The 8115-nt window shown below is 41.1% G+C and overlaps 1 non-coding gene across 1 annotated transcript; it reads left to right on the top strand.

Moving 5' to 3' along the window:
* Positions 1–5237: 5237 nt before the first annotated feature.
* LOC118716818 lies at positions 5238–5344 on the top strand. Its single transcript, XR_004987276.1, has one exon. It is a non-coding gene; the product is annotated as a U6 spliceosomal RNA (small nuclear RNA).
* Positions 5345–8115: the final 2771 nt, after the last annotated feature.

Raw genomic sequence — 8115 nt, 5'->3', positions numbered from 1 at the left:
AAAGGTCCCAGTTTTCATTCCAGTCAAGGGCATGTACCTTGGTTGCAGGCACATCCCCAATGGGGAGTGTGTGCAAGAGGCAGCTGATCAATGTTTCTCTCTCATCGATGTTTCTAGCTCTCTATCCTTCCTTCCTCTCTGTTAAAAAAAAAAAAAAAAAAATCAATAAAATATATACATTTTTAAAAATTGGTTCCTGAGCGGGACTATGGAACCATCTCTTGTGATCTTTGAAAACGAGTGCCCAGCCCTGGCTGGTCTGGCCCAGAGAATAGAACGTTGGCCTGTGGACGGAAGGATCCGTGTTCGATTCTGATCAAGGGCACACACACGGGCTGTGGGCTTGATCCCCAGTAGGCGGCATGCAGGAGGCAGCTGGTCAATGATTCTCATCACCGATGTTTCTCTCTCTTTTCCTTTCTGAAATCAATAAAAATATGTTTAAAAAAGTAAATGAGTGTCCATTAGTGTGGGCTAATTCAACAGTTGTTCTTCCTTTCAGGTTGGACTTCTTTAGAAAAGAGTCTCTGATCTGTGTCCCTGGATCCCCAGCACCCCCTGCAGCCTGCCCGCCCCCATCCCAATCTCTTCCTAATTAGCAGACACTGCTCGTTTCCCACAGCCTAACGACAGGGGCAATGAAGGTCACCAACAGGACTGGGAAAGCCATTTGTCAGCCTTATTGTCTATCCCACTGGGAGCTGCCCAGAGCTGAGGAGAAGGCTGCCCGGCACAATATGTGAGTTTTGGAAGGACCAGACCCAGCTCCGAGATCAAACAGCCCATTCTGATCGCCTGACACAGAACTGTGGGGAGGAAGCCGTGTCTGGGTGAGTGAGACAGCGGTGCCCCCAGCAGGCCATCTCCCCAGGGCAGAGATGGTGGGCACTCATGAACCACCCACAGGGGAAGACTTTTTCCCCCAAAGCTGAGTCAGCCATGCACCCCCAGCCGTCTCCCCTCCTCCAGCAACTTACCACAGGCTTTTAAATCTGACAAGATGAGGGGATTTCATGTTTTCTAAATGGGCTTTTATATACAGAAAAAGATATTCAGAAGTTACTGTGGTTTGTTAAGAATAATATTAAATTTATTCAAGTAAATTAAACCTAATTCTTCCTTAAGCTTTTGCATTCAGCTTTATTACTTTATATATAATTCTAGTAAATCTGACCATCACTTTTAGGGACCTTTAGCTAAAACTGGTCCCATTTACAAAATTAATTAAGCATTAAACATTTAAAATTGTATTTATAAATTTAATATATTCTATTAATGTATTCTAGCTTATCTTGTTAAATTATTTTTTTGTTGTTGTTAAAGTAACTCATGCACATAATTCATAGCCAAATAGTAAAAAAGCCTTATAACAAAACAAAACAAAAAAAATGTAGTTTCCTGCCCTTGCCAGGTGGCTCAGCTGGTTGGAGCAATTCCTGTGGGTTCAATTCCTGGTGGGGTATGTACAAGAGGCAACTGGTCGATGTGTCTCTCTCACATCTATGTTTCTCTCTCCCGCACCTTGCTCTCTCTGTCTCTCTTCCTCCCCTCTCCCTTCTTCCTTCTCTAAAATAATTTTTTTAAATGTAATTTCCCTGCCTCACTGCTCACACTACCTGCTGTTTTTCTAGACTTTTTTTTTTTAATATACACTCCTCCACATTTCTCAATAATATGCATATGCTATTAACTTTTGGTAACTCAATTTGAGTTATTTCTGCTGACCTATAATAACAGAAAAGGATTTTGCTCTCATGCCACCTTCCTCTTTGCTTCTCCAGATCATTGTCTCACTACAGCTATATCAAGGTCTTTGGTTGAAACAATCCTCAGTGGTTACATTATGTGTCTATGAGGTAAACGTTATTCTCAGCTAGGCATCGTAAGACACTATGATTCTATTTCTTTTTTTGTTTGTTTGTTTGTTTTCCCTGAATGTAACAATTGCTTGCTTTTTAAAAATTTGCTTAGGGGTTTTTGTTTGTACATTTTGCTTTTTCTTCCAATTTCCACAAAACTCAGTTCAACATTTCATAAATGTTATAATGTCAGGATCTAACACAGCATTTTCCCTCTTGGAGGCCTCCCTCCTGGAGAGTCCCATTCTCTGGTTCCCAGGCTGGTCTAGGCCTACTGCAGAGTGTCACCATGATTCTCTGTACTGAAATTCCAAGAATTCCCTGTGTCTTCTGATGAGTAAGATCCCTGTTCCCTGTATGGATCTCATGTCACCCTCCTTCTTGGTTTACTCCCCAGTTTTGTAGGAGCATTTCCTCCAGTTGGTTGACTGATTTAGAGGGTGGGGATAATGACCAATATGGTGATGACAATCCATCCACCTCTTGAGTCTCACTGCAGGGCACCCGATACCTCCCTTCACCACAGTCCTGGAGATTCCTTGCACCTGTGCCTTATGCTACACTCCAGTTTTCTTAACCCTGAATAGTTTATATAATAGAATACTTCAGACTTATCTCCTATTTAAATCCTAACCATTCTCAAATGCCCAACATTCTATCTAACACAGAGCCAAGTGGCCCACTTTCTCACCCTAAAAGAAAATCAGAATATAGAAACTCAACATTTTCAGTGTGTCCTTACAGGATGGACTGTAAATTTCCTGTTTTGGTGATGTACATTCCCCACTTACTTCCCAAGAATGTATGCATGGTAGCTAAATCTTCTGATATTTCTGTGTCTGGAAATATCTTCTTCCTACCCTCACATTTAATTGCCATTTGTCTGGATAGAAAATTCTAAATTGAAAACTGTTTTTCCTCTAAATTTTGAAGTCATTGTTCAGTTGTCTTCTAGTTATATTATGGCTGTTACAAAGTTTCATCCAGTTTCAATTATTAATTTTGAACATTTTTTATATTTCTTGTTAGCAGCTATGTAACCCCACAGTGATGATATTCTACATTCTGTGCTTGATATGGACTCTTATGGTCCATCATGCTGGTAATGTGATGAGCCCTTCAAATCCAAAAATTCCTGTCCTACAAATCTAGGAAATGTTCTTAATCATTTCTTTGATGATTAATTGAGCTATTTTCCCCCCCTTTCTGTTTCTTTCTAGAACTTCTGGTATTTGGATGTTGGTTGTACTAAGTTGGTCATCTAATGTTTTTCTTTTATCCTCTTTTTTCCCCCCTGCCTCTATTATTTTGCAGATTGTCTGGAGGAATTATTCACCTTTATTTCTTTTTTATTTTCTTCTTTCACCTGTGCTATCCTGTTTTTCATTTCCGTGGACCTTTTTTTTTTAATTTCCTAAATCTTCCTTTTATCCCACCTTGTTCTTGTTTCATGGATGTAGTGCATGTGCTTGTTTTTACTTGTTGCAAGAATCACATTATTTATGTTTCCTTCCCCTAGTGGTCTCTGCTTCCTCCCACTCACTGGTTTGTTTGTCTTGGTCTCTGTCATCCATAGTAGAGCCTTTTTTTCAGATGGCTAGCAAACCCTGTTTGACAGATGGAAGCTTAGCTCTCGGTGGCTGCTGGAACTGAGTAGGAAGAATGACTTGGTGAAGGTGGGAGCGGGGGTTCTGTGGAGGCCTCAGCACTCAGCACGCCATGTGCATACATTCATTTATTTAATCTACTTTCTTTGGCACAGTGCTCATGCTGTCATCTGTGCCTTCGTACCCTCCAGTCCAGAATCCCTCTGTTTGATTCTGCTTAGAGAAGAAACGTCCATGTTTATTCTGCCAAGGATGGAGAGAGGCACTCAGCTGGAGGTTTGCAATGGGAGATGTGATCTAGGGCTCTAACTACTTTTAACCAATGGTCCTTTTTTGACCACTACCTCCACCTGCTTCCCCAGTTTCTGCTCTGAGTTTTTTTTGAGGGTGCTATGGTTTAGATCAGGGTATTCTTGGCTTTCTCCATTTCAGGCTTAACATTCCAGCTTAAGTTTTCTTGCATCTGCTAAGTAAATTAACAGTCATCCATCTGCTTTTCAGCTTCCAGAATTTATTGCCTTTGTCTCCTTGCCTTTTCTCTCCATCTTTATGGCTTCTGTCTTAAAAAAAAAAAAAATCCTTTGCTATAGCTTTTCTGAAGTCTCAAGAGAGAGGGAAGTGATATGGATGTTAAATCTACCTTCTTTACCATATTTTAGCCTTTTGAAGCATATCAATGGTCTGATTTAGCTTATAAAACCAAGTACTTAACCCTTGTAAAGCTACCAATTAAACTTATAAATTCAGTGAATCTTAATTTTTACATGTTCCAATACTATTTATAAAGTAACTTCAACTTAATATCACAAATTTAAATAAACTGAAGTACACCTATGAAATTAGAATTACCAGACATACCTTTATTCTAACAAGCTAAGTTATTTTTAACCTTTGGAAATGATCCAATATTCACAGATTCCTTAATGCAAAAAAATATTAACCCTTTGCACTCCGAACCATTCTGGACATTGCCTACCAGCTACTCGACGCTACTTTGCAGCGGACACATGCGTTGGATTAACTCAATTCCCTGTAATCACTAATAAACTGCAATGTCCCCCCTGAGGGGACATCCGAGTGATATGCTAGAATTCCGATGTCCCCTGAGAGGGGACAGCGGAGTGCAAAGGGTAATGTGTTTTTAGTTTTAAAATTCTACGCAGGATTATATATGTGAGGTTAAAAGATGCAAACTATATAATCCCAAACAATTTTGGGATTGTCTCCTCAAATGTTTTTGGGTTTGCTGTATCCTTCCTTGCTGTGATTTATTAACTACAGAAGAGGCTCCTCGTGGGACGATGACTGAGTTTTTGCCACAGCACTGACGGGACACATGGATTCCCATGTGTTCCTGAGAGGGACCATTTCTCAATTCTCTCATCTCTTCAGGCAAATTTGCCACATCTATCATCCTGCTATCCTGATTGAATTTTGCATTTCTTTGGCTTTTAAAATATTTAGATTGTTTTTATGTTTACCTCTAAAAATCTTTGAATCAGAGGAAATCCTATAACTATTTCATCATCTCCCATTTAGGACAATGTTTCTTTTAGGAAATAAAATAAAATAACTTCCAATTACCCTCTTGAAATCCTTCTTGGCCACAACTTCTAGGGTTAGTCCATGGACATAATCAAAGACCAAAACTAGAGAAGCCAAAGGAAAAACCAAGGTTCAATAAAAGCAAAGTGTCTGAGGAGATTTGATCTCTGCCGCCTCCTTTCACATATAATCTCAGGAGGTTCTGTTACCAAATGTTAAACGTGCTGTGCTCACTTCGGCAGCACATATACTAAGATTGGAACGACACAGAGAAGATTAGCGTTGCCCCTGAGCAAGGATAACACACAAATTTGTGAATCACTCCATATTTTAAAAAAATGAATGAATGAATGAATGAATGGTAAATAAAGCGGGCGTGGCTGGGCTGTGAATCCACTGGGGCTTCCCCCTGGAGGAAGGTGGGAGCACACAAAGGGAGGAGAACGTGCTTGTCTAACTGTGGGGCTGTGACTCAATATAGACCAGAAGTGCGCATGCCAAAGGCTACCTCTGATGTCACCTTCAAGTGAGCCTCAAGGTGAGGGGGAAGGCTCAATGGAAAGCGGCTTCACAGATGGCCAACGAGGTCAGAGAACAGCCAGGCCGCCAGCACTGATTTCCGACACTAGGAATGTGCTAGTGCTGTTCGCTGGGAAGACTGAGGCCATAGGAGATGCTGGCGCCACCTGGTCTAAGGATTGCTGGAAAACAATCTGGCAAAACTAGCCTCAGTCTCTCCACCACGTCAATTTATTGTGTTACTCAGAGCTATGACTATGAAACTCCCAAACCCACAATCAGTTTCACTGGGGATAACTGAGTCCCAGTGACAGTGTTTGTCCATTTATATCTGCTCCTCTTCTAATGACCCAGCAACTACCTCAGAATATTATGTTTTTTGCTCTCTCATCAATGTAACTTATCCCAACTTCGGCTGATTAATGACCCATCTTGGCTTGCGAGGTGCGTGCTTTCAGCCTTAGATCGTCTTCATTTCCAATTCCTGCTCTGCTCTTTCCTATTAGGGCAGAGTCTCTAGCACTTCACGGGCCACTGGCCAGCAAATGTTTACTTGCTCTTGGGTCAGGTCCCCACTGCTGGTTCCAATCAGGTGTGCTGGGGTAGCAGCATCAGACATGGTACTAAGGTATGGAGATGAGAGCTATTCCTGGACCCCTGATCTAAAGGCCTAAAAGGAAAAACTCATTTCCTTGCCTTCTCTCCTTTCCATCAAGAGGAGCACTCAAAAGGCTGAGAGATCACTGACAGTGCCTCAAGGGAACCAGAAACAAAGGCTTTATCTGCTTTTGATTAGGACTAAGGAGAAACATTTGGGGTTCAAGGCTTGGGAAGAGATCTCTTTTGGGATCTTAAAACACTTGGTTAATCAGAAATTTTAGTCAAGGCAAAATTTGTTGCTACTCTTATATTTGAGGTCTTGGGCATTTTCTGCTTAGAATGGCTCTGAAAACCCTACAGGAATGAGGATAGGCCAGAGGATGGGGGCTGGAGCTGCCAGTCTTAAAGCTTGTTTCTGTTTTAAAGGAGAGAGAAAAGGCAGGACCTTCAGACTTCACCCTAAATTAATTTAAGCTAACTTCCCATAGTGGGAGGTAGCAGGATTCAGGCCAGAAGTTGCCATAGTTAACAACTGAGTCACTGCCTAAGACGTTCTCTGGTGGGCTTTCTGGAAAGCGAGAAGGTGAGCAATAAAGTTCATCAACTGTGATGGACAAGAAGGAAAGTTCTGACCAAGATAAACACCATAAATCTATGACTAGAAATCTGTCCTCTGCCTTTTGAGCTAAACGATGGCATGCTGAGATTGGAGCTCGTGCCCCCAAGCCTCTGGGCCAAGGTAAAGAAGTTCTTCTGACCCGCTCCCCTGCAGCCTTCTTCCCTCCAGCAGACCCTGGAGCTCAAGCTGTTGGCTCCCAGGGCTTCAGTCATTCTTTTGCCTGGGTTTCTGCTAATCCCAGCCAGAGAAGTATAGAGCAGCGTTTTTCAACCGCTGTTCCGAGGCACACTAGTGTGCCGCGAGATGTTGCCTGGTGTGCCGTAGGTGCAGACAAGACAAGAATTTTATAATTTTTCACTATTTTGTTTACTTAATATTTCATAATAAAGTAATTATAAAATACTTCCTTTGTGTTTATTTGATTCCTATTCAAGAGAATTACTTTATATATAGTCAATATAGGCACAGAGTTAAATTTTTTAACATTTTCTAATGGTGGTGTGCCTCATGATTTTTTTCATGAAACAAGTGTGCCTTTGCCCAAAAAAGGTTGAAAAACACTGGTATAGAGGATAGGATTCCCTCCCTCGTCTTCCTGCCCACCCAGTCCATCTTACCGCTAAAATCCATAATAAAACAGATAAGGGTCTAGAAGTCTTAAAAGATTTAATATCACGTTAATGATGGGTCTTTATTGAGATGTGAATGGCACTGGTTGGCCTGTCCTTCATGAACTCACCACACTGCAATCTCTTGGGAGCCCAGTGACTCCCTCCTGCCCACCATCAGGAAAGGACACTTGAGATTAAACATAGACCCCTTTGTCCCTGAAGGCTTGGGGGCCTTTATTTACATCCTAGTGATCTCCCTCCCCTCAAAAAGAAATAAGAAAAACAATAATAATGAAGAGGAAGAGAGGCAGTACTATGCTTACTCTCAGGCCGGTGCTGCACTAAGCTTCAACATACATATTTTATTTAATCCTCACCACAGCCCGATGAAATAGATAGTATCTCTATTTTAAAGGGACACTAAGATGCTAATAAGTTTGCCTAAAGCTACAATACAAAGCAAGTAAAGAGAAGAGCTAAAATTCAGTCTAAGCTTTATCTGACTCCAAAATACCTTCATTTTTGTAAAAAAATATATATTATTAAAATATCTATGCCCCGAGGAAAGGATAAAGAAGACAGTGAGAAACCACACGTAATTCCATTGCTGGGATATAATCACTGTCAACATTGGGTACATTTCTTTGTAGACCTTTCCCCCTAAGCATCTACACAGATACATGCATATACTAAGCACGTATTAGTTCATATATCAAGTAAGTTTTTAGCATCTGCTATGTTGTAAGTCCTGTTCT

The sequence above is a fragment of the Pipistrellus kuhlii genome, unplaced genomic scaffold (genome assembly GCF_014108245.1).
Source record: "Pipistrellus kuhlii isolate mPipKuh1 unplaced genomic scaffold, mPipKuh1.p scaffold_m20_p_12, whole genome shotgun sequence".
Lineage (NCBI taxonomy): Eukaryota > Metazoa > Chordata > Mammalia > Chiroptera > Vespertilionidae > Pipistrellus > Pipistrellus kuhlii.
The sequence above is the reverse complement of the archived record's forward strand: the minus strand, read 5'-3'. Positions and strand labels throughout refer to the sequence as shown.